Source organism: Schistocerca piceifrons, chromosome 4, assembly GCF_021461385.2.
Source record: "Schistocerca piceifrons isolate TAMUIC-IGC-003096 chromosome 4, iqSchPice1.1, whole genome shotgun sequence".
Lineage (NCBI taxonomy): Eukaryota > Metazoa > Arthropoda > Insecta > Orthoptera > Acrididae > Schistocerca > Schistocerca piceifrons.
The window spans coordinates 571,477,868-571,505,677 of NC_060141.1; the positions used below are offsets into that span (position 1 = coordinate 571,477,868).

General features: G+C 43.3%; 1 protein-coding gene across 1 annotated transcript in view; it reads left to right on the forward strand.

Annotated features, from left to right (window-relative positions):
* Positions 1 to 27,810, forward strand: part of LOC124795353 (tetratricopeptide repeat protein 37) — a 169,672-nt gene that overhangs the window by 51,885 nt on the left and 89,977 nt on the right. The gene's annotated exons all lie outside the window — the stretch shown is intronic.

Sequence of the window (27,810 nt, forward strand, 5' to 3'; positions counted from 1 at the left end):
AGTGTATACCTGTCCTTTTTTCCCCCTAAGGTAAGTCTTTCCGCTCCCGGGATTGGAATGACTCCTTACCCTCTCCCTTAAAACCCACTTCCTTTCGTCTTCCCCTCTCCTTCCCTCTTTCCTGATGAGGCAACAGTTTGTTGCGAAAGCTTGAATTGTGTATGTATGTTTGTGTTTGTGTGTCTATCGACCTGCCAGCGCTTTCGTTCGGTAAGTCACCTCATCTTTGTTTTTATATATAAATTTAACATTATTAATAAACTGAATATAAAGTATTTTTGTTAACTGAAATTTTCAAGTTTTGTTTACTCACCACGTTTGAAATAAAGAATTGAATATGAGATGGAGACACAGAAAGAATAAACTGTGCCTAACTCTCAAGAATATATGTGTATTTTTGATTTTATGCAGGATTGTACTGGCAAGGTGGAGCGAAAAGTACTGAAAAATATTCTTCATGTAAAGAATTTATGTTCAGCATTCCTGCAAGCTCACTTTTCAATTTTTGTGCCTCATTCATCAATACAGCATAAAGCTGAGTAGGGAGGGTGAGATGGATTTGGGTAACAATCTATTCAATCATAGCATTCAGTGACACAAGGACCTGGGATGTGGCAAATAATGAGCACCACAAGAAGCTAGTCAAGCTCCGACTGGGTTTGGGTTTAGCTAACCTGAGATCTTAAGCAGGAGGTTGGTGCCCTGTTACTGCTATAACCTCTTGATGTGTTGCAGTGACTATCATTGGTCAGGAAACTCAGGTGTCGGGGAACATGGGTAATAGATATCTTGGTAGCTTAACTGCTTGGATCACATGGATAGTACAAACCACTCTAAAACATCCTCATACTCAAGATGCCCTATATGTATATGGGGTGGAAAGCTATTGAGGCAAAGGAGTTGTTTGGAGACAACCACTGGGACTTCGGACGCTGATCACACTCTTAATTGCAGTAGACTTACTCAGGAATGGGAACATGGTGGGGGAAATTCTGCCTGAAGTAAGCCTATAATCCACCCCCCCCCCCCCCCCAGGGGCCTTATAAGTCTTTTGTGAGTACATGCTTGACTACCATGGCTCCCCAACATTTGCGGCATTACTTCCTTTCCATGCTGCATGCTTATACTTCCACTATCCCTTTTCCCTCTGCTTCTTCATTGGATGGTTTTCTTGGTGAAAAATTCTCCAGAAGTGCAGATTGTGCAAGGAAAGTTACCCAATGCGGTGTGTGCTAAACCATTGTCCCTTTTAACGTGTGTACCCTTCCCTTTAATATGGTAATACACCCCAAACCCAACATGGCCTCCAACCCATTGTGGGGGCGGGTTGTCAAGTACCTGCATGGTGGTAGCCTCCTGACCATGCAGGGATTGCACTGTTGATGCTTGAGCTGAAAACTCCCCATGTATGCCAAGGAGTATGTGCCCTTCATGACTGGTGCATGGGGACTCCGAGGAATGGATTACCGCTGAGGCTCGGTGGTGCCCATTGGGAGAGCCCCCGTCCGGAGTGGGGGGGGGGGGGGGGTGTCACCATGGTGGATCAGCCACAAATGAAGCGAATAAAGTTATCTCCTACTGGTGGCCCAATGGCCCAGCAGTCTATTAAAGCACAGTCCTGTTTCAATGCAGAGATACACAACTATAAAATGTTCCCTTCACTTGCTACGCCTTGGGAAGAAAATACTCCCAGCAATACTGTAAAATGAGGTGAATCCGACCAAAAATGGCAGTTTTATTATTTTATTAAATTTCATCTACTTATTGTTGTGCTATCGGAATAAAAATTCAGTATGTTAATTTCACAACCTTGATAATTATATATTCATGTATTACATTAGTTTTAGCTTATAATTGCAGTTATTATTTTAAGTCAATTGTGGATAGGTTTCCCCTCCTCAGTTGGGGTGAATCCGATCACCATTATATTTAAAAAATATATTGCTGTATTTGCAACAAAATTTTACAATTTTTAGACCAAACAAATTTTTACAAGGTCATTAAATTTGAGATTTTTGCTATAGAAAAACTTGCATTCACAAAAATTGACAAACAAATATTAATTTTTAGTTATTGTGTGTCATTGTCAATGTGAAAGGTATTTACTCAATGTCATAATCATCTATCCCTTCAAAAATAAATTTACCTTGCCTTCTATGTTCTGGAACAACTTTCTTAATAATTTGGGCTCTTTTTACATAAGTTGCATCGTCACCTTCTGGAAAGACAAACTAAAAGTTACCATCAGGAACTTCCTTTCTCAGAAATGTCATTTCATTGGTTTTTTTAGAGATGCTTTCAATTTTACCAATAAAAAAACCTAACGTGTTTTTTAGGAAATGTTACTACGGTGAAATCATTTTCTTTAAATGTATGCCGATCTGTATCCTTCTCCTTGTCCATTTCTTCATTTTCATTTGACTTGTGCTGTTATAGATCACTGTTAGATGTTCCGGATAGGGAATCCCTGGTTGCAGCCACATCACTATAATTTTCATTGAAGTCGCTGATAACAAATCCCTTTCCTGGAGTTAATGCTAAATGCTTTGCTTGGCACAACTTTCCTTTTGTTTCATTAGAGCAAATCTGTTTCAATTGCATTTCGAAGGCTGCTGCCCAAGAGCTTTCTGATGAGCTGGTGCCATGTGCATTGTTATCTGTAATTTGTGAAATGGCTTTATCGTGACAGACAGGAAAAATTCCGGCTTTTCTGAACCCAGATATTACATTTGATTTGGACTTGATAGCTTTGTTTTCAAAGGTGTCTTTTTTTTTTTCTTCAACCACCTAGGAAATTTGAATTTTAGCACCACTCCTCTATTCTTCCGTTTCCAATCATTTAGCACATTTCTCCAAGCAAGTTTTAAAGGTTTAAAAAAGGCCACATCAGGTGGCTCATTCAAATGAGTAGAATTATGTGGTAGAAGCACAAATTTAATGTCCTGTTCCAGGCACAGTTTAATCACATTATATGACAGATGACTTGAGAGAGTGTCCCTATAATCATTTAGGTCCCTTTAATTGCCAGGCATAAGGCAAGACAATTTCAACAAACCATGATTTAAACATTGTTAGGTCAAACCAACCACTTTGATATCTATTGTAACCTGCACCAGTTACGCCCCCTTCTGTCCAAGTATCTTAAAGGTGTTTTGCCCTATAAACTGTGTATGGTGGGAGGACTGAGCCGTCGGTAGGTACTGCTATCATCACACTGATACTTGTCTTAGAACTATCCACTATTCTTTCAGGATGTCTTGTGCTTCACTTCACTATTACTTTCACCTGTCCAGGATCGGCACAAAATTTTGTCTTGTCATAGTTTATAATGTTGGAGGGAGGGAGACCACTCAAGGTCACTTCAAGGTTTTTAAAATAATCAGTCACTGTTTCTTGGGTAACTGCTGCCTTTGCCCTCTTCACATTTTCATTTACTCTAATCGTTAGTTCTTTATTTCTTTTCAAAAAAGATTTTACCCACTCATGCCCAGGTTGATTGTCATGAAATCTCTTTTCAGTCCTCCCTGCTCGATTGAGATAAGCCTGTACAATGTCCCTAACACCATTATTCCTCCAAGGAAACCCCCATTTTGCACAACACAATAATCCTTCAATAAGGCTTTTTTCCTAACTATTTTTAATGCTGGTTGGCTGCCTATTTTGTTTGTACCTTTCCTTGAGTTTGTCATCTAATGTGGTATATGGAACTGTGTATTGATCTGAAGCTTTCCGGATGCTTAATTTTCCTGATTTGACCTTGCACTTTGTCCATCATGTACATAGGGGGTCAAAGGACAATAGGATTACTACTGGTGTCCTTATCTTGGCCTTTGAGGGTGATTCATTGCCTGAAATTGTGGATGAGTGCAGCATGTGAACACTCCCTGTGCACTTCCCCCATCTGTGTCAACTTTGGAAAGCACCATTCTCCCTGCTCACCAGACTGCACTATTTTCCGGAGAGGAAAGAAGACAAGAATTCAAGACTGTGGATAAACTCAGTTACCAAGAGGCCAAGAAGTAGTACAAGTGGTTGCACTCAGCATGTCAAACAATATCATATGCTATAGCTATGATGATGATGCCCCCTTTGGCGACGGTGGTACTCCTGTTCGTTACATCTCTTACAGTGGGCACTCAGGGCTGCTCAACTATGCGTCCTTGTCTTCTCTCATCCATCCACAATGACCTGTGTAGTAGTGACCACTTCCCAATCTTCCTGTGTCTCCCTCAGTTTCACTCCCCTGAACGCCTGCCCAGATGGGCTCTCAACAGTGCTGACTAGGATGCTTTCACATCTGCTGTTGACCTTGGCTTCCCCCCCATATGGAGATATCGATGAAAAAGGTCAGAATGCAACTACGGTCATTCCAACCAACGGAAGACAGTACCTTGGTGTCCCTTGAAAATCCCAGACGCCCTTCGAGATCGTGGGCGGGCTCTCCAAAGCCATAAGGGACACCCACCTATTGAGCACCTCATTGCCTACAAGCGGCTTGGTGCTCGGGTCCGCCACATAATAAAAAGAAGGAAGCAGGAATGTGGGAACAGTATGTTTCAACCATTGGACAACGTACCTCTCCTTTGCAGGTTTGGGCTAAAATCAGATGTGTGTATGGATACCAGACACCTGAAGGCGTACCTAGTATTACCTTGAATGGCACTGTCTACGCTGACCAAGACGCTGTCGCTGAACATTTTACTCTGCTGTATGCTAAGCCTCAGCGTCTTATGATTATCATCCTGCCTTTCGTGTCCTAAAACAGCAGTTGGAGTGAAAGCAATTATCTTTGGGCTGGAATTTGTCAGTGTCCTAGCCCACTTCCCTGATACAGCCCCAGGGCTGGACCACATCCACAACCAAATAATGAAGCACTTATCAGTGGCCTGTTAACGTCATATCCTTGCCATCTTTAACCGCACCTTCAGCGTGGGTGAGTTCCCATTGCAACTGCAAGAAAGCGTCAGTGCTCCAGTACTGAAACAGGGTAAGCACTCTTTAGAGATGGACAGTTATCACCCAATTAAGTTTCACCAATGTTCTCTGTAAGTTGCTGGAACACATAATGAGCAGGCGACTATGTTGGCACCTTGAGTCTCGGATTCTTCTGGCACCGTTCTCAGGGTGGTTTTCACCAAGGCACTACTGATAATCTGGTTTCCTTGGAGTCTGCCATCCGTAAAGCTTTTGCCTGACATCAACGTCTTTTAGCCATTGGCTTCGACCTCCAAAAGGCTTATGACACTACAGGGCAACAAAACATCCTTACTACCTGACACGAGTATGGTCCTTGGGTTTCTGCCCCTGATTTTCATCCCAAACTTCCTGTTGCACTTTATGTTCAAGTTAGTGCTTCCCACAGTACCCCCCCCCCCCCCCCCCCCCCCCCAATATCCAAGAGAATGGGGTCCCTCAGGGCATTGCACTGAGTGTCCCTCTCTTTCTAGTAGCCATCAATGGTCTAGCAGCAGCTGTGGGGGCCTCAGTATCACCCTCTTTGTATGCTGACAACTATTACATCTACTACTGCCCTTCTGTGTGGGTGTTGCTATACATCGACTGCAAGAGACATACGAAAGGTGCAGGCATGGGCCCCTCAACTATGGCTTTGATTTTCCACGGCCAAGACTCATGTCATGCACTTCTGTCGACATCATACTGTTCACCCCCAACCAGAACTTTACCCCAACAACCAACTACTCAATTTGTTGGAGACTTACTGCTTTCTAGGACTGGTCTTCAATTCTCAGTTGATGTGGATTCCCCATCTTCAGCTTAAGCAAAAGTGCTGGCTGCACTTTAATACATTTTGCTGCCTGAGTTAACACCAGCTGCTGTGCAGATTGCACTACCCTTGTGCAACTTTACAAAGCCCTGATGAAATCCCGTCATGATTATGGGAGTCTGGCATACGGTTCTACATCATTGCAGATACTGGATCTGATACCCAACTGTGGGGCTCAGCAAGCAACAAGAGCCTTTTGAATTAGCCCTGTGTACAGCTTACGCGTGGAGTCTGGGGTCTTAGTGTTGTGGATCAGGTGCCAACAACAGCTTGTCGATTATGCTACACACGTTAGCAGCTCCCCTAATCATGCGAACTACTGGATCACTATCTGCATCCGGTCTATCCTTTCTGAACTTCAGTTTTTTTCTCTTCCAACTCTCCTCTGGACCTGCTCCCTTATTTCTCCATGATGCATCCCTCTACCACAGCTTCATCTTGACCTACCACAGGGTCCGAAAAACTCGACTCATCTAGAGGTCCTCTGCCGCCAATTTTTCTCTATCTTTGGCACATCCCAGTGTTCACAAGTAGTCTACAATGATGGCTTGATGGTTGCTGGTCTTGTAGGCTTTGCTTATATTCATGCAGGACATAGTGAACTGCTCTCCTCACCAGATGGCTGTAGTGTTTTCACTGCAAAGTTGGTAGCCATCTCTCGTGCTGTTGAGCATATCCATTCCTGCACTGGTGGGTCCTTTCTCATCTGCAGTGACTCCTTGAGCAGTTTGCAAGTTCTTGACCAGTGCTATCCCTTGGTCAGTATAGCCTGGAGAAACTGGCTACCAATAAATCGACCGTTGAGATTGGTATTCCAAAAACCGATCTCCAGTTGGTATTACGCTGTCAGGTTTTAGGTGCCTGGAATATAGAATGGCTTGTCTCTTGGCTTCACCAGGTGAACTATGGATGATAAAGGAGATGACGACTCTGAGAAGGTCCTCCATGGAGGCCTCTCGCAAGAACTCAACCACCCTTTTCTGGCTCTGTATCGGCCATACTTGGCTAACTCATGGTCATCTCCTCCATAGCAAAGACCTACCGCATTGTAGTTGTGGTTCCTGTTTGACGGGGTTCCACATTTTGCTAGACTGCCCCAATCTAGCTGTCCTGTGGTGGACTCTTATTAATCTCCCTGACGTGCTGCTACCACTGGTGTTAGGAGACGTGTTAGGAGACGATGCTCCAGTGGCTGACTTAGTTTTACGTTTTATTCATGAAGTGGGCTTTTACCACTCTCTTTAAGGGAGGGGCGTTTAACCTTATTGGCCCATTGAGGCATTGGCAGAAACTCTGTTCCTTCATCTACCCATACCAGGCTGTAACTGTTTGGGCTTGGTGGTCCAGGCCAGTCCTCACCCTACCTGCTCTTTTATCCTTCTTTTCCCCCCCCCCCCCCCCCCAATCCCCCCCTCCCTGTCGTGGTGGTCTGTTAGACTTGTTCATATTTTGGCCCTGTGTGCTTCTCTTGCCCTGTGTGCATTTCTAGTCTTTACAAGGCAGTCTCGGAGGAGAGTACCTCTGGTAAGTGGTTGGGGCTGGGGGATGTGTGTCACCTCATTGCACTCTAATTTTTGGGGCTTCCAGCTGGGGCATCTTGTTTTGCCTTTCTTTCTCTGTCTCCGTTTCTTCTTACTGACCCTTAGCTCAGCTTGCTACCATTGGTAGACCTTCGGATTTTCTTCCCCGTGGTTTTGTGCGGTAGGCTGTCTCTGATCTACAGTTATATAGATCTGTTGTTTGAAGAAAAAGATACTGATGGCCTAGTAGTTTGGTCCCTTTAACCATCCAGCCAACCAATCTGTATTTTCATAGTTTCTCATGAAACTTCAGTGTTTCCTACCTCATAAACTAAAAACAGTCTCAACAAAACAAAAGAGATTGTCCACAGACCACTAATGTATATCGTATTTACAGCTGATACTGCAATTTATCTCACTGACTATCAAATTGTTATAGTATGCAGACAGTATCTGCCTATATGCATTTGTCACGTAACTCTGGAGTATTTGGCATAGACTAGGTTCTTCTACCTTTTTTTCTTGATTTATAAATATTGGACTAGCTGTATCACCTTGCAAATTATTAGTAGTGGTGTTTACTTGCAAATTGTGTGGCATCTTGTTCCACAGATGAATTTGGGGGACTACACAATACCAGTAACCTCAACTACGCATTTCCTGTCTTTATCTACAACTTGTGACTGACATTGGGTTCCAAGGTTCATTAAATGATAAACATCCTCTGTGCATCGGTTTGTACCTAGTAGGGTGCACATGCTACCATAACACTTGCCCTGTAACAGTTCACTGATACGACCACGGTTGGATTACAGTGCAGTCTCATCCTACTGCTTCATCGAGTTACAACTCACCAGTTAGACAAAAACAGCACTGTTGCATCAGAATCAGCATTGAAATGATGCCTTCAACACTATCCAGTGCTCTGTTCTTGAAAGGAGCAGAGAAGCCTCTTCATATCCAGTTCCAGTTTGTAGTAGATAAATTTATATTGTGGAAAATCCAAGCTCTGGAGCTTCCCGTTGCTCAGAAATTAACTAAGCTACAGTAGCTTCTTTGGGCCAGTTCTGATATTTCCTTTGAGACAAAAAGTGTGCTTCCTGTAGTAGATAGCCCAGGTTTCACAATCTTGTATATATAAAGCCCTGCAGTGTATTGCTAAAACACGTCAATCTACGAAACAACTTCAGACTAGCCTGAGAATGTTTGTTTCACGTACAACGTGAAACACCACATCTACGTGCTGTAATCACTTCTGGATACCTGATGACAGATAAATTCCAAAACTCATCATATGAGCAATAAAGTCATTTTTTCCTGATGTTTGACTTTTACCATTGCCACCCAGTCAGCCTGAATGCAGAACTACTGATTATTATAATAATGGTTGCCTGCCTCCTGCATGACTGTTGTCAAATTTATGTTATTGGAATTAAAACATTCTCGAAAATCTTGGAGTCCCTGGGATCGATATCTAGCCAGTATCAATATTGATACAAGCAAAAATGGTCAAGATTCTTGATTCCCGGAATGGATTAACTGTCTATAAACATAAATAAGTTGTCCAGAACCCTAAGTGGGTGAGATCTAGTAGCACCTGTCCAGTTTGTAGTTCTTTTTTATATGACTGCTACACTTTAACATGCTACACAGGCAGGTAAAAACAAATATGTCCTTGGCTGTTCATTGATTTTTCCTTAGGTATATCTCCAGGATCTGCCTACCAGATGCCATCATGGTGTATAAAGTCATATTGTACTGCTGTACAATGATGAGTTGTTTTGTAGGAGTTTGAAGTCTTCTTTGGTATTTCTAAATCAGGTCATTAAAGTTTTGGGGTTTCAGTTAAAAAAGTTGGAAGAACCTATTCCCGTCCATTCTTTTGACGTGACTGTAAAATCGTGCATGTCTTTCGTGGATTGTGTCCGTAATGTTATCTATTGTTGCCATAGACTTCCTTGTTGGATTTTTTTTTTTTTTTGTGGTGTATGCCATTCTTGTAATGAAATCCCATGATTGTTATACTGATTCTGCACACTTTTTTTCTTCATTTCTTTGAGGAGGAACTTATTTGCATTTCAGGACAGGGTTTCAGCTGCATATTTTCTATAATAATGATTTTAATGACTGAAATTGTAGACCATTCGTCTTCATGAATAGCCTTCAGGCAAGTGGGGCAAATCAAGAAACACTGTGGTAAAAAGAGAGGAAGCATGCAGCTCTTATAAATTGTATCAGTACACTATATTAACAAATAATGATAACAAATTTCAGTCAGAGAAAAAAAAGTGTTTATTTTCTTTCATACATTGCTTTCCTTGTGGGAAATAATGTTCAGGAGTCTTTTATTGATTACAAAAGAAGTCCCATTCATTTGTCCAAAATTGCATTACATTGTCATTTTTCCTGAAAAAAAAAAAAAAATGTTGCAATGTGGTAGAATAATTATCAGTGCGCTTTGTGTTTTGGTTGGTTAGTGTACAACACTGCCCATGAATGATGGATCTGGGTGAGGTGGGATGTCTTGTGTGCCTCTATGATCCAGATAGCTGTACCGTAAGTGCAACCACAATGGAGGAAAGTTGTAGAGAGGCCAGACAAACATGTAGGCAAACACGTGGTTCATGAAGAGGGACAGTAACCTTTTCAGTAGCTAGAGTGGCAACAGTATAGATGGTTGACTGATCTACCCTTGCAACACCAGCCATCATGGCCTTTCTGTTTGTAACGGCAGTTTAAAATTAAATGTAAACTGACTCTAACTCTGTTCTTTCTGTTGACAATCTCCTCACCTACCTTTAACACTAAGTTATGATTAAAAAATTCTATGCAAAAGACACACATTTCAGATGAAACAATATCTAATAATAATGGCCCACCAAATTCATTGATATTAGTTGTGAATTATTGATAAAATTTCTTTTTATATATGAGCCAGCAATTTAACTGTAGCTGTGTATTAAATTTAAACAATCTCTCCCAAATAGATTGTTCCCCTACAATACCAGACGAAAGAGGTTTGTCAGCAGATAATGCAGTATTTTGTTGAACCTTTTGCTTAATTCAAATGTCCACAGATTCCTCCATTGTTGTCAAAGAAAAGTATGAAGTTTCTAATTTATCTGAATCTGTACCTTGTTCTGCAATCTTAAGTCTGACACTAGTGTCTGAAATGCCTTCAAAATCTATATTAATTCGAGAGAATAGTCATTCACTTTTTTTTATAATTAGGGCAGACCATTCAAGTACTTCAGAATGTATCTATCATGTTATATTTAAGATAATGGCTCCTAATTCTAATAGATTTCTATTTATTTCTAATTTTTCTTGATGTGACTCAGTAATGTGTTGATCTATCTTGATATTAGTCACATCTAACTTTGCATGTGTCTCAGCAGTACGTTGTTCAGCTTTAACATCCAGATCATCTATAAACACACATTTAATTTGTTAACTGTTTTAGACAGAACCTTTAAGTCAAAGCTGGTTTGACCTACCTTGTCATTCATCTCACCTGATCTGGCATTCCATTCAGCCTTTAACTCAATACCTTCAGCATTTAAATCTACTTCTAACTGTTTGTATCTAGTTTGGCTTCTAACTCGTTTGGCTGTTCCTTAAATTGTTCACTCTAATTTGTAAAAAATTCTTTAAACTGCTCCTCCGTATCAAGTGAGGTGGTGCAGTGGTTAGCACACTGAATTCACATTTAGGATAATGACAGTTCAAACCCACATAAGGCCATTCTGTTTAGGTTTTCTGTGATTTCCCTAAATCGCTCCAGGCAAATGCCGGGATGGTTCCTTTGAAAGGGAACAGCTGACTTCCTTTGTCGTTCTTCCCTAATCAGATGAGACTGATGACCTCGCTGTCTGGTCTCCTCCCCCAAACAACCCTGCAGATGCTGGGATGGTTCCTTTCTATCTATTGTGTAAGCCATTTGGGGAGAACTCCATCCCTAGAATCTATGGTGTGGATACCTCTTCCCCCCTTCTTTACCCTCTTCCTTTCCCACCATAGTCCTCCTCTGCCCCACTAAGTCACCAGCACATGTAGCCAGTGCATGTTGTGGGACTGTTATGTACCCATGTGGCTAAGCTCGCTGACAACACAGGGATCACATTTTTTACGTATGCCTAGGAGTAGTTGCTTGTCATTTGGGAGCAATGGTCGCTGTGCCAGACAGCCCTTGCTGTGGCTGGGCTGTGCCCATGGGGAGAGCCCCTGATCAGTGTGGGTGGTATCAGGGTAGATAATTTGCGTATGAAATGTATTGAGCTTCAAAAAACTGCCCATTCTTCTACAGCCATCTCTTTGGTTGGTAATGGATCATTGCATGCTGCTTCTTACGACCTTGCAGCCTTTCTGTCCCTGGCTATACCGTGGTAGGATGGCCAGGCTCCGTGGCTTCGGATGAAACACTTCCCCACTACCTGATCTACGCTAGGACAGATGGGGACACGTTCACAGCCACGAAGCCATTATTTTTTGTGGAAAATATTGAAGACAAGTTTGCTAAAGTGAAGTCTCTCATTAAGATGCTGTCAGGTTCACTGTTGATCAAAGCTTCTTCTGCTGCTCAGTCTGGAGTCCTTGCTTGAGCTCATCTTGCTGGTGTCCAGGAGCTCATCTTGCTGGTGTCCAGTCTTTGAATATGGTTCTGGGAGTCATTTTTCGTAGGGACATCATCTTTCAAACTTATGAAGAACTCCAGGCCAATCTGGAATGATGACGCATTCATTATGCTCAGCATGTGCAGAAAGGTCATAAGGACAATTGCACTGATACCAATGCTTTATTCTGGCTTTTGAGATAGATAGATACCTTCCAGGAGAAGGTCAAGGTATGTGTCATCGGGGTGATGTGAAGCTGTACGTTCCGCCACCCATGACATGCTTTCACTGCTTGCGTTTCGAACACGTCTTGACATGCTTTCACTGCTTGCGTTTCGAACACGTCTTCCTGATGAATTGCGGACCCTCTATTGGGTGAATGTGGACACCCACTCCATGAGTTGTGACAACACACACATTGCCCTTCCCCCCCACCCCCTCCTCCCATGGGGATTCACAACTCTTTTATGGATACGTGCGTAGCGAGCACGAGACTCTGAGCTAGTGTGGCCCTCCTTCCTTTCCGGGCTGCATACCTTCCTTTTCCACATCCTCCCCCCCCCCCCACCCCCCCCACCTCCGCCTCTTCCCTTCCCTTTCTCTCCCTCTGGGAGTATGTTTAGTGCCTACATCCAGAGACGGACGCTCAAAACTGTATAACAGTCTCTCTTCTTCTTTTTCTCTACTGGCAAGTCTTTGTCCTTCCTTTGTCCTTCTCTTTTCCTTACCTCTTCTCTTTGCCATTTTCTCTGCTGCAGTGTTTGAGACCTCTCTTCTTTCCTTTCCTTTCCTTTCCTTTGTTCCTCCCTTTCTCTTTTTTCATCCCTGTGCATGTCTGAAGGCCGACCTACCCATTCCCACGCGTAGCCGGTGACGGGGTAACGTGTAATTCCCTGCCCCAGGTAGACAGGTAAGACACGTACGTACCCCCTGGTAACGGCCAGGCCCAGGGAGGGATGATTACCCGAGCTGATACCTTCCGAAAGTGCCGATTGGTCCATCCGTGAACAATCACCTAAGGCAGGAGTGCCCTTAGAGAGGGCCCTCACAAGGAAGGAGCACGCCATCGGGGACGCCGGTAATCATGGGGGATACTTCCACAATGGTTTCCTCATCATCTACTATGTCTGCTCACAAGCGAAAATTAAACGACTCTCAGCCACGGACAATTCTTCCATCATTGCCACAGTTCCTTGTTGTTTCTCGGTCGGACGAAGGTCAAGTCTTCTCCACAGTCAACCCTTTCATTATTCAGAAAGGTGTCAATGCAATTGCAGGTCCTGTAAAGTCTTGCTTCCGATTACCAAATGGCACCTTGTTGTTAGAAACAGTCAGTGCCCTCCAGGCACAAAAATTGCTGTGTACTTCACTCTATACACCTTCCCTGTCCTTGTGGAAGTGCACTGCACTTGAAATTCCTCACATGGGGTCGTTTATGCACACTCCCTTGACAGATTGTCCGACGAGGAAATTCAAAACTATCCGTCTGACCAGGGCGTCACGGCTGTTCATCGCGTTGACAATGGTTGACAAGAACATCGTTCCAACCCTTACTGTCTTCTTGACATTTGACAGAGTTCAGCTTCCATTGAACATAATAGCGGGCTATGAGATAATTTCCGTTCGCCCTTACATCCCAAACTCTACGCGTTGCTATCGGTGTCAGAGGTTCAATCATACCAGCCAGTCGTGTTCCAATCCGGCCAAATGTGTTACGTGTGGCAAGGATGCCCATGAGGGTACTCGTTCACCTCCATCCCCTCGTTGCATCAACTGTATGGGTGACCACACTGCTTCCTCTAGAGATTGCCCCATTTTTAAAGACGAACGGCTCAGTCAGGAAATCAGAGTGAAGGGAAAGGTATTGACCTTTGCTGCTCGAAAGTTATTCGCCAGTTGAAAGCCCACTGTGCCTCACGCAGGTATATACAGCACTGTCCTTGCCTCTCCTCGGCCAACAAAGGAGGCAGCCACGCAGACTTGTGACCTCACCTTTAGTGCCACAGTCGTCAGATCGGCCAGCACAAAGATTGCCCATTCAACCTTCCCATTCTGACCTGCTCATTCTATGGCACAACCTTCATCGGGTTCTGCTAAATACTGAGCCCCAACATCAAACACCCAGACTTCCAAAAAAGAGCCTAATCGTGAAGATTTTTTACGTACCCCGACTTCACAACCATTGATTCCTCCTTCATCTCAACGTCCTGTTTCCAAGGAGGCTAATAAGAAACCCAGTTCCTCTCCTCCCCCGTCACGGTGTGTCTCATCTACAGCACCACCTGGTGGTAACCGCCCTCGGCCGTCTTCTGAGTCGCCGAGGCGCACTGCTGGCGGCCGATCAACCGGCCGATCGCTGGTGGCAGGAGCTGCTCCCGAACAACCTATGGATCAGGATCTTCTGCCTTCGGCTGAATGCTGCTTCACGCTGTCGGTCGCCGGCTCTGAGCAGTCGCTGAGTTGAGGGCGATCTTGGCCACATACTTCACTTTTCTGTCGACCCCATGTCCATTATCCATTGGAATATCCGCGGCATTCGAGCCAATCGGGATGAATGGTCGATCCTCTTACGATCCTACTCGCCGGTCATCTTCTGTCTTCAGGAAACAAAGCTGCGTCCCCACGATCGCTTTGTTTTCCCCCACTTTCAGTCAGTCCGATTTGATCTCCCCTCTGTTGAAGGCACTCCAGCACATGGAGGACTCATGATTCTTCTCCATGATACTCTCCATTATCACCGAATCCTCTTAAACAGTTCCTTCCAAGCTGTCGCTGTCTGTCTTTCCCTTTCTGGATACACCTTCTCTCTTTGTACTATATACATTCCATCACCCACACCAATGGCAAGAGCTGATCTCCTTCATCTTCTTTGTCAGTTTCCGCCTCCCTATTTGCTGGTTTGGGACTTCAATGCCCACCACCCGCTTTGGGGATCTCGGCGTCCTTGTCCGCGCGGCTCACTATTGATAGACATCTTCCACCACACAGATCTTGTTTGCCTCAACACTGGGGACCCTACATTTTTGTCTGCCTCCACTACAAATTTCTTGCATTTGGACCTATCGGTCGGTACTGTTCTGCTAGCTCTTGCTGATACACTCTCGAGTGACCACTTTCCATGTGTCCTTAGATTGCAGCCGCAACTGCCATATATGCGCCCGAGCCACTGGAAGTTTGCCCAAGCCGATTGGACACTTTTTTCGTCTCTAGCGACATTTGATGACCGTCACTTTCCTAGTGTCGACGCTGAGGTCACTCATATTACAGAAGTTATTCTTACAGTTGCGGAACGTTCAATACCTCGCACCTCGGATTTGCCCCAGCGTCCCCCAGTTCCTTGGTGGAACAAGGCATGCCGTGACGCAATACGTGAGCGGCGATGTGCTCTTCGTGTTTTCCAGCACCATCTTACTTTGGCCAACTGTATCCGCTATAAGCAGTTCCGTGCGCGATGCCGTCACATCATCCACGATAGCAGGAAGGCAAGCTGGGACTTCTTTACTAGCTCTTTTAACACTTTCACTCCCTCCTCGGAAGTTTGGAGTCAGATTCGACGGTTATCTGGTGCGCCTAGTTTCTCCTCAGTCTCTGGGCTCACTGTTGCTAACGATACATTAGTGGACCCCGTCGCAATTGCTAACTCATTGGGTCAACACTTTGCTGAGATTTCGAGCTCTTCAAATTACCCACCAGCTTTTCTCCCGAAGAGACGTGCAGCGGAAGTGCAACCTCTTGCTTTCTCCTCTCAAAATCGAGAAAGCTGTAATACTGTTTTCTCCATGCGGGAACTCGCAACACGCGCTCACTTCTTCTCGCTCTTCCGCCCCAGGACTGGATGGTATCCACATCCAAATGTTGCTGCACTTATCATACCGTAGTCTGCGTTACCTCCTTCGCCTTTATAATCGAATTTGGACCGACAGTACTTTTCCCAGAAGATGGCGGGAAGCTATCGTCATTCCTGTTCCAAAACCTGGGAAGGACAAACATCTCCCCTCTAGCTATCGCCCCATTTCTCACGCGAGTAGTGTATGTAAGGTTTTCGAGCGTATGGTAAATTGCCGCTTAGCCTGGTGGCTGGAGTCCCGAAGTCTTTTAACACCTGCTCAATGCGGTTTCCGAAAGCATCTTTCTGCAGTTGACCATCTTGTTGCTCTCTCCACTTATATCATGAACAATTTTCTCAGGAAACGCCAAACAGTAGCAATATTTTTTGATCTGGAGAGAGCATACGATACCTGTTGGAGGACAGGCATCCTCCACACACTGTTCTCTTGGGGGTTTCGAGGTCGGCTGCCCCTTTTTCTTCGTGAATTTGTGGCAGAGCGCACATTTAAAGTGCAGGTGAACACTACTTTCTCCCAAGAAAATGGGGTACCCCAGGGCTCCATGCTAAGTGTTGTACTGTTTGCCATTGCCATAAATCCAATTATGGATTGTCTCCTTCCTGATGTCTCGGGCTCCCTCTTTGTGGACGATTTTGCGATCTACTACAGCTCTCAACGGACCAGCCTTCTTGAATGACGTCTTCTAGGATGTCTCGATCGCTTCCGCTCTTGGAGCATCGAAACTGGCTTCCGCTTTTCTCCCAGTAAGACCATTTGTGTTAATTTTTGGCAAAGTACGGAGTTTCTTCCGCCTTCCTCACCTCTAGGCCCTGTCAACCTTCTGTTCGCGGACGTCGCTAAATTCTTGGGTCTTAATGTTCGACAGAAAACTGTGCTGGTCCTCCCATGTTTCCTATGTTTCGGCTCGCTGTCTGCGATCCTCAACACCCTCTGTGTCCTGAATGGTACCTCCTGGGGAGTGGACCGAGTGGTCCTTCTCCACCTATATCGCACCGTAGTGCGCTCAAAATTGGACTATGGAAGCATAGTTTACGCCTCTGCTCGGCCATCTATTCTTCGGCGTCTCGACTCTGTCCACCACCGTGGATTACGTTTAGTGTCTGGAGCTTTTTACACCAGCCCTGTGGAAAGCCTTTATGCTGAGACTGCTGAACCTCCACTGTCCAATCGGCGAGCTGTCCTTCTGAGCCGTTATGCTAGCCATCTATCTTCCATGCCTGCTAATCCGGCCCATGACATTTTTTTTGATGCCTCCTTGGATTTAGGGTATGCAGGCTGCCCTTCCTCCCTATTACCACCGGGAGTCCACTTACGTCAACTGCTACATTCGGTTTCATTCCACTTTCCTAAGACTTTCTTGACAACTTGGGGTACAGCACCACCTTGGCTCCGGCCCCGGACCTGCCTGCTCTGTGACCTTTGTCAGTTTGCCAAGGAAGGTACTCCTTCTCTTGTTTATCGTCGGGCATTTGTTGCTCTATGCGCACAAATGAAGGATGTCACATTTATTTACACTGATGGCTCAAAAACATCGTTTGGTGTTGGGAGTGCCTATATTGTTGGCGACACCCCAAATCGATTTTGGCTTCCCGACCAGTGTTCAGTTTTTACTGCGGAGCCTTACACCGTTCTCCAGGCTGTCCAATACATCCGTCGCCATCAGCGGATACAGTATGTTATCTGTTCAGATTCGCTCAGCTCTCTCCTCAGTCTCCAAGCTCTCTACCCTGTCCACCCTCTGGTGTACCGGATTCAGGACTGCCTCCACTTGCTCGGCGTCTCTGTGGCATTCCTCTGGATCCCAGGACATGTTGGCATCTGTGGAAATGAGGCGGCCGATATAGTGGCCAAGGCTGCAGTCTCTCTTGTTCAGTCTGCTAGTCGCATGATTCCCTTCGCCGATCTACGGAGTGTTTCATTTGTCGTGTTGCTCTTTTATGGCATGCACATTATTCAACTCTTCCCGATAATAAATTGCGGGATGTGAAAGCTCTTCCCTGTGCTTGGACCTCTTCCTCCCGAACTTGTCGTCGGGAGGAGGTAATTTTAGCTAGACTCCGGATAGGGCACTGTCTTTTTAGCCATCGACATCTTTTAAGTGGCGATCCTCCCCCACTCTGTCCCCACTGCTCTCAACTGTGGGCGGTGAGACACCTTTTACTTGAGTGCCCCTATTTTACTCTGATATGCGCCCGGCTACAGCTGTCACTTGATATATCTTCCATTCTAGCAGATGACATGCGCTTAGCCGATCACCTTCTCGAGTTTATTAGTGCCAGTGAGATGACGTCAGTCATTTGAAGCTCTTTTTGGGGACAAACAACCCCCCTTCTGTAGTGGTTTTTTAAGCTTTCCTTCTGGTTTTAGTTTCCCCACTTTTTGAGTTTCGCTGCCATTGGTGCTGGTTTCCAGTTTTGTTTTTTTACCTTTTCCTAAGTCAAAGACCAGGCACTAATGACCGTAGCAGTTTTGCGCCCTAAAACCATAAATAAAAATAAAAAAATGCCCTTTCTGGGCAATGCTTTTTTGTCTGTTCGGGGGGCTCCTCATTGACCAATTTCATGCAGAGCATGAGCTGCGCTTTCTTAGTGCTGGTTCTCCTGCTCATTTTAGTGCTGCATATGGTAGTTTCTCTGCCATAGATCTTTTGCTCTCTTCCCCTCTGCTTCTTCATTCGTTAATCTGGTTGCCAAGTGGTGATCCTGTGATAATGACCAGTTCCCATTGATTCTCTCATTCCCTTCCCACCTCCTGATGACCAGGTTACCCAGCTGGGCTTTCCATCATGCTGATTGGTCTCTATATACCTCCCATGTTGTGTTTACACCTTCTTTGTCAGGTTGTATTGATGAAGTCATCTGTGATCTGTCTGATAAGATAATCCATGCCAATGGCATTGCCGTCCTCACTTGGCAGGCCCCATTTGCTGTTGGTCAGTTCCTTGATGGAGCAAAGCCATTGCCATCACTATCTGTGATCACCACCACACCTTGCAACATCTTAAGCGGCACCCATCCTCTGCTGGTCTTATTACCTTTAAACATGTTCAGGCCAAAGCACATTACTTAATCAAATAGAGGAAGTGGGTGTGTTGGAGTGCTTTGTCCCTTCTCTAGGTTCTTCTGTCCCTTCATCTTCAGTGTAGGGTACACACAACACCCTCCAAGGTTGTCAGTGGCAGTCTTCCATTCCGGGTCTTGCTTTTCCTGGTGGCCTTTGTACAGAAACGTAAGTTTTTGTGAAATAACTTGCAACCCATTTTGCAACTGCATTACTGTCTGCTTCCTATCCAACCATCTTCCTTCTCCGGAAACAGAGGGCTGAAGCTTCTTTCTTATATTTTACCACTCGTCAGGTGGAATACTACAGTTAACTTTTTACTGTGTGGGAGCTTCTTCTTGCCCTCTCCTTCTTCCCACAATTCAGCTCCTGGCCCTGATTCCATCAATAACCAATTGCTTCAACACCTCAGCCCTCCACAATGACAATATCTCCTCCAGGTATTTAACCAATTTTGGCTTCAAGGCATTTTCCTCTCTCAGTGGCAAGACAGTATTGTGTTTCCTGTGCTTATGCCTGGAAGGAATCTGTTGTCCCTTGATAGTTACTGGCTAATTACCGTGACCAGTGTCCTCTGCAAGTTACTAGAATGGATGGTGGTTCGTCAGCTCTTTTGGGTCCTTGAATCTCGGGACCTCTTATCTCCTTACCAGTGTGGCTTTCGGGAGGGACGGTCTCCGATCAATCATCTGCTTCAATTGGAAACCACAGTTCAGGTCTTTTCTCAGTGCCACCATCTTGTCATAGTTTTCTTTGATCTTCGGAAGGCCTACGACACAGCTTGGTGCCATCACATCCTCCGTATGCCATCTGTCAGGCCCTCTGATTCATTAAATGGTTGTCACCAACCTGTGTTTTGCTATATACAGACTCAATGAGTGGCCTTCAGGCTGTCACTCGGAATTTTTCCCACCACCCCTTGGGCTCTGCCATCCGTGACCTTCTCGCTGATCTTGGTGATGCTGTTTATTCAGTTGACTTCCTTTGGATTCCTTGCCAGGTGTGTATCCTGGGTAATAAATTCGTTGTCTGACTGGCTGGTAGGGGCAGCCACGTACCCCCCCTTGGGGAGTGAATTTGCAGCTTTACATCAAATCCCTTTTTGCTCAATTGTGAGTCGACTCATGGGAGGCTACCCACCTGTCTAATAAACTTCACGCAATCAAGGATACTCCCACCACATGATATTTTTCCCTCTCTCTCTGCCGGTAGGAATCTACCATCCTCTGCCATCTTTGTATTGTCCATACTAGTTTGATCTGTGGCTTTTTACTCCACGACGAGCTAGTTTTGATTTACAACTGTTTTGTATTTATTGAATAGTATTTAGTTTGATGAATTCTAGACCTTGACTGTGCAAATATCTTGGACTACTTCTTTTCTGCAATTTGGAATATAGCTGGAAGTAAGAGGCCTTAACATAAAGTTCTTGGAAAGAGCTGTGAAGAGTTTCTTTGAGAACTTTTCAATGTCTTCTTTGAAAACTGAGTTGTAAACTCTTCTATATAATAGTTTCTTAATACAGGAACATCACACAGTCTGTTTTCTCCAGGTCTGACATAAGAATACAAACATCAACTTGGCAGTTCTAAGTATCACCAGAGAATGATTAAATTTAAATTGTTTATTTGTTTTCTTCCATGGCTATCAATATTATGAACTGTGGCTCACGCTCAAGTGCCAATGAGCTTCTCCAAACTGAGGTGACAATCTGTGAAGTGTGCACAAAAACCATGCACATACTTCCTCTTATGAAGTTAATTCAATTGTGATCCCACTTCGAAGACACCACATTCCCCAAGATGACTCACCATATGCAAAATACATAACAAATCCACAAAACAATTTTGCTCTCCTGAATGTTAGCTTATTATGTCATTTTATAATTCATGAGTAAGATTCAAATGGTTCAAATGGCTCTGAGCACTAAGGGACTTAACATCTGAGGTCATTAGTCCCCTAGAACTTAGAACTACTTAAACCTAACTAACCTAAGGACATCACACACATCCATGCCCGAGGCAGGATTCGAACCTGCGACTGTAGCGGTCGCGCAGTTCCAGACTGAAGCGCCTAAAACCGCTCGGCCACACTGGCTGGTGTGAGTAAGATTCATCAACAAGATAGACATAGGGTTACACATCACTTTTCCAGATTGATATGTAACAACACAATTGATGCAGAGCCAAAATGCACACAGTAGGATAGGTTTATATGCCAACTAATGCTACATATGGAAAGATAAAGAGATATAATGAATATATAATGATATTAAAGAATTTTTTTGGATAGTTAAGGGAGATGAAAATTAATTGTGACAGGTGAATGGCTTTCAATTGCACAAAAACTGAAAAGAATGAAAAATAGCTGGAGTACATGGACTGATGGAAAGGAATGAAAGATGGAGCTGTTGGACAGAATTTTGCACAGAGCATAATTTATTCCTCACTAACACTTGGTTTAAGAGTCAGGAAAAGATGTTATTTATGTGGAAGAGGCCTTAGGACTCTGGAAGGTTTCATGTTGATTGTATAATGATAAGACAGAGTTTTTTTAAATAAGTTTTTAAACTGTAAGATGTTTTCAGAGACGGGCGTGGACACAGTTTGTATTTTGTAGATTATGAAATGAAGATTAAAACTGAAAAAAGTGCAAAAAGTAGGAATTTAAGCAGATGGAACCTGGAAAAACTGAAACAACCAGAGGTTGTTGAGCTTGTGAGGGAGCGTTAGATAGTGTTGGACTGAAACAGAAAAAGATTACAATAGAAGATGAGATAGTGAAAGCAGCAAATGATCACATAGGTAAAAAGATAAGGCTTATTAGAAATTCTTGAATAACACAGAAGATATCGAATTTAATTGATGTAAGGAGAAGATATAAAATGCAGCAAAAGAAGCAGGTGAAAGGGAACACAAACATTTAAAGAATGAGACTGACAGAAAATGCAATATGGCTAAAGAAGAATGGCTAGATGACAAATGCATGGATGTAAAAGGATGCAAAACTAAGGGAAAGATAGATGCCACCAATAGGAAGATTAAAGAGACCTTTGGAGAAAAGAGAATCAGCTGCATGAATATCAAGACTGAGATGGTAAGCTAGTACTAAGCAAAGAAAGGAAAGCTGAAAGGTGGAAGGGATATACAGAGGTGTGTATCGGAGGAACAAACTTGAGTTCAGATTATAGAAGGAAGAAGAAGAAGAAGAAGGAGAAGAAGAGGGTGAAAATGAGATGGGAGATAGGGTACTGTAAGAAGAATTTGACAAACACTGAGAGACCTAATTGGAAACCAGGCCCCTGGAGTAGACAACATTCCCTCAGAATTACTGAGATTCTGGAAAGCTGTTCCCATGACAAAACTGCTGCACAAGGTTGCAAGATCTGTGAGCTGAGCAAGAGGATTTGCAGAAATTTATTCAAGAGGACGACTGACAAGAGTCATTAAAATTGCAACTTTTTGTGTATGAGTTGATCATTTTTGAGACGCTGTAATATTGTCCCACAGCGATCAGAAACCTAAAAGATTTAGCACGATCACAGGAAATCACTTCTAGAAGTGGTTGAGAATTCCGTAATGAATAAAAAAACTCTACATTCTAGATGTGATGTCCTTCCAAAGAAGGCAGGTGCTGACAGATTTGAATGTTATCAAACCACCATTTGCAGAATGTTGACACAAATTAGTCATAGAAAAATAGAAAAACTGATAGAAACCAGCCATGGGGTTCCAGGAAAATGTAAAAACACGTGAAGCAATACTGATCTTTTGTCTTCTCTTAAAAGATATGTTGAAGAAAAGGAAACATACATTTCTAGCATTAGAGAAAGCTTTTGGGAACGTGAACTTAACTACATAGTTTAAAATTTTGAAAGTAGCAGGGAGGGAATAAAGGGAGCAAAAGGTTATGTACAACTTGTATAGAAACCAGGCTGCAGTTATGAGTTGAACATGAAGTCATTGGGCGTGATGTACGGCTGTAGCCTGTTCCCCGTGTTACGCAGTCTGTACATTGAGCAAGCAGTAAAGGAAATAAGGAGAAATTTGAAAAGGGAATTAAAGGTCAGAGAGAAAAAATAAAAACTTTGAGGTTTGCTGACGACATTGTAATTTCATCAGAGATGGCAAAGGTCTTGGAAGATATGTTGAAAGATATGGGTAGTGTCTCAAAAGATTGTAAGATGAACATCAGTGAAAGTAAAACAATGGTAGTGGAATGTAGGCCTAGTCAAATTAAGTCAAGTGATACTGATGTAATTAGATTAGGAAATGAGATATTAAAAGTAGTAGATGGGTTTTGCTATTTGGCTGGAATGGAGATGATATAAAATGCAGACTGGCAATAGCAAGAAAGGCATATGTGAAAAAGAGGAATTTATTAACATCTAATATCAATGTAAGTCTTTTCTGAAGGTATTTGTCTGGAATGTAACTTTGCACAAGAGTACAACTAGCACTTCAGACAAGAGGATAATAAAAGCTTTTCAGCTGTGATGCTGCAGAAGAATGCTGAAGATTATGTGTAGATTGAATGGCAAGTGAGAAGGCACTAAATCTAATTGAGAAAAAAGAAATTCATGTCCCAACTTGACTAAAAGAAGGGATCATTGATGGGGGGGGGGGGGGGGGGGGGACTTCCTGAGGCATCAAGGAAAGACAATTTAGTAATGGAGTAAAGTATGGTGGTTACAAATTGTAGAGAGAGACCTAGCCACAGTACAGTAAGCAGGCTCTGATGGATGTTGGTTGCAGTAGTTATTCAGAGATGAAGAGGTTTGTGCAGGACAGACAAGCATTTTGAGCAAAATCGAACAATAATATGTCAGAAACCAACTTAAGCTCAACCCCACGAAAACACAGATTTGAACTTTCATATCTGCAACATGCATTCGGAGACTCCCAGGGTACATAGAGAGGAATGTTGTTGGGGCACTGGACCTACCCAAAATAGTTGAATGTTACCCTGGGCAGGGTACTTACAAATGGGCAGCACTGCGCCAGCATCAGAATGAAAGCCAGTGACGGAATTAATATCTCCATCTTTATACATACTTTGCAAGCCACTGTACAGTGTGTGGTGAAGGGTACCCTGTACCACTACTCATTTCCGTTCTTGTTCCACTTGCAGATAGAGCAAGGGAAAATGTGCCTCCATATGAGCCCTAATTTATCATATCTTATCTTCATGTTCCTTGTACAAAATGTATGTTAGCAACATTCGAATTTTTCTGCAGTTAGCTTCAAATGTCAATTCTCTAAATTTTCTCAGTAGTGCTCCTTGAAAAGAATGTCACCTTTTCTCCAGGAATTCCCATTTGAGTTCCTGGACACTTACATGTTGTTCAAACGTACCAGTAAGAAACCTAGCAGTCCGCCTCGGAATTGTTTTGATGTCTGCCTTTAAACCAACTAGGTACGAATCCCAAACACTTGAGGAGTACTAAAGAACAGGTCGCACTAATGTCCTACATAGCTTCCTTTACAGATGAGCCACACTTTCCCAAAACTCTCACAATAAATTAATGTCAGCCGTACGCACCTTCCCTACCACAGTCCTCATGTGCTCGTTGCATTTCATATTGCTCTGCAGTGTTACACCCAGATATTTAAATGATGTGAAGGCATCAAGCGGGATACTAGTAATGCTGTATTCAAACCTTACTGGTTTGTTTTTCCTACTCATCTGCATTAACTTACTTTTTTCTACATTTAACACTAGCTGTCATTCATTACACCAACTAGAAATTTTATCTAAGTCATCTTGTATCATCCTACAGTAGCTCAACTTTAACACAGTGTCATCAGCAAACAGCCACAGATTGCTGCTCACGCTGTCCGCCAGATCATTTATATATATAGAAAATAATAGTGGTCCTATTACATTTCACTTATGATGTACTTGTCTCTGGCGATCACTCACCTGCGAGGACAGTATACTGGGTTCTATTATTTAAGAAGTTTTTGAGCCATTCGTATATCTAGGAACCTATTCCATATGCTCATACCTTCATTAATAGTAGAAATACAGAATCTGCCTGTTGCTCTTCATCCATATTTCACAGTGTATCGTTTGAGAAAAGGGTAAGCTGAGTTTCACAAGAGTGATGCTCTTTAAAACCATGAATATTCATAGACAAGCTTCTCAATCTCAAGGAAATTATATTCGAACTGGGATTATATTCGAGGATTCTGCAGCATACCAATGTTAGGGATGTTGATGTGTAATTTTTTGGGTCCGTTCTTTTACCCTTCTTATATACAGGAGTCACCTGCATGTTTTTCCAATCACTTGGGATTTTGCGCTGGGCGAGAGATTCACAATAAATGTAAGTAAGTAAGGTGCCAATGCCACAGAGTACTCTTTGTAAAACTGAATAGGGATTCCATCCAAACCTGGTGACTTATTTGTTTTCAGCTCTTTCAGTTGTTTCTCCTCGCCAAGGATGTTTATTGCTATGTCGTCCATTTGAGAGTCTGTTTGATGGTTAAATCATGGTATGTTTGTATGATTCTCCTGCATGAATGATTACTTAAATGGGAAATTTAGTACTTTGGCTTTCATTTCACTATCTTAAGCACCACACCAGATTGGTCAAAAAGTGGCTGGGTAGAAGCCTTAGACCTACTTAGCAATTTTACATAGGACCAGAATTTTCTCAGGTGTTGGCCGTATCTTTTGCTAAGGTATGTCAGTGGCAGTTGCTGTATGCTTCTTGCATAAATTTTTTCTTAGGCATGTGGATCTCTACTAACCTTTGCTTGTCATCATTTGTGCATTCTCTTTTGAACTGAGAGAGCAACTGCCTCTTCTTCCTCACTATTTTCCGAATTTCGTTACTGATCCATGGTGAGTCTTTTCCATTCTTAATCGTTTACCAGGCATAGAGTTTTCCAGACTATGATTTAAATCTATTTAAACTTAAGCTATAATTCCTATACATCCATCTTACTGGAACTAAGTGATGTCAGTTGTGATATATAATCACAAATCCCCATCTGTATACTGATGCTGTTGATAAGGTCCAACTTTTTTGTAGCTACAAGGTCTTAGATATTTACATTGTGTGTGGGCTTTTCTAACTAGCTGCTCAAGGCAGTTTTCCGAAAAAACACATTCAAAAGTACTTCACAAGACTGTTTTGTCCGTACCTCTCTGCAATTAATCTCTATTCCTCTCATTCTAAAGACTGTTTTGTCTGTTCCCCTTGACAATGAACCGTATTCCTCTGAGTCTACACTTGATAGGTTGAAGTCACCTCCAATTAATATTGCGTGATCCTGGGTATTTACACACTACTGGCCATAGACTTTCTTTGAATGACTCTAGAAATGTCACTGCAGAATTGTGTGGCTGGTAAAAACATCCAACAATTAACTTTGTTCCCTTTGGACCTGTTATACGTGACCAGATAACTTCATTGTCACATGCAACTTCGACCTCGATAGAGACAATACGTTTGTCAACTGCAGTGATCACTCCCTCTCCTGTGGTTTCTAATGTGTCTTTATGATGAATGTTCCATGACTTGATAAATATTTTGGAGCCTTCTACTTTGGGATTTCAGCCAGCCCTCTGTGTCAAGAATAATATGAGTGTGGAACTTTCCTGCAGGGCAGTAAATTTGGGATCTTTGTTATGAATACTCCTCTGGAAAATTAGGTGCTAAACCACAAGTAGTTAAAACAACAGCACTGGTATACCACTAGTGAATGTGCCTCTCCCATCTGGTACAAATCTACCCAAACTAAGCAGGTTGATGTTGCACTCAGCAAAATTTTGAAAGTTACTAGACCAGTTAAACATTATCATATGGTTGTAATTACACTGCCAACAATTTAGTGGAATATGATACCTGCAAAGAGAGAATGAAGCCCTCCCCATCAGTATAACACCTGCCTTATGGCATTTGACTAGCTGAAACAATCAGGAGAATTAGTCTCTGGCCAATTCAAAAATTTGGAAACCTCTCAACAAACTGTAAACAGAAACAAGAAGATCAAAAGTAAATCTTGTAGAATGTGGATACACAGTACAGTCTGACGCATGTGATTGCAGTGACGTCTAGTCTTCCAAACACATGTATTCCTGCCTTGAGTGCCTCATCCAGTGCGATCTAGAGGACCACTTGTCAGCAATACCCAATCAGTTGGCATTGCTCACTTCTGAAACAAACTAGTCTATCTAATGCACTCTCTTTTGTAACGACCGGTGTGGCCGAGCGGTGCTAGGCGCTTCAGTCTGGAACCGCGCGACCGCTACGGTCGCAGGTTCGAATCCTGCCTCGGGCATGGATATGTGTGATGTCCTTAGGTTAGTGAGGTTTAAGTAGTTCTAAGTCTAGGGGACTGATGAGCTCAGATGTTAAGTTCCATAGTGCTCAGAGCCATTTGAACCATATTGAACACTCTTTTGTAATATATAATTTGCAGTGTCTAATTTGTTTTTTAAGTATCGTAAGTGTAGAACAGTAATGTCAAAAGGACAGCAGGCACATCAAAGAAAAAAAAGGAAAAAAAAACTGCTGCTAGATATTATTAGCTGTTGAAGTAAGTTCATCAGGCATAGACAAAACAAAATACATGCACTATCACACATTCAAAACACACACACACACACACACACACACACACACACACATGCTCATTGTCATCTATGATCACTAAGGCTCGATTGTGTCTGAAGTGGGTGGCAGTCTTTGCAGGGGTGATAGTTGGGGTACAGAAATGGCATGAGGGAGAGAAGGGGAGGGGTAACCAGATAAGGGTGAGGGAATATGCTAGTGCTACCTTTGGGAGTGGGGGGGGGGGGGGGGGTAGGATCGTGGGGCTGCTGGGAGGGCTAAAAGGAGATGAAAGAAGTAGAAGAATGGAAATAACTATCCAGGTGCACTGGCATGTGTGGGCTGGGATGGTGACCAGTCACGGTCAGGCCTTGGCAACTGGGAATGACTGTGGCTGTGTGTGTGTGTGTGTGTGTGTGTG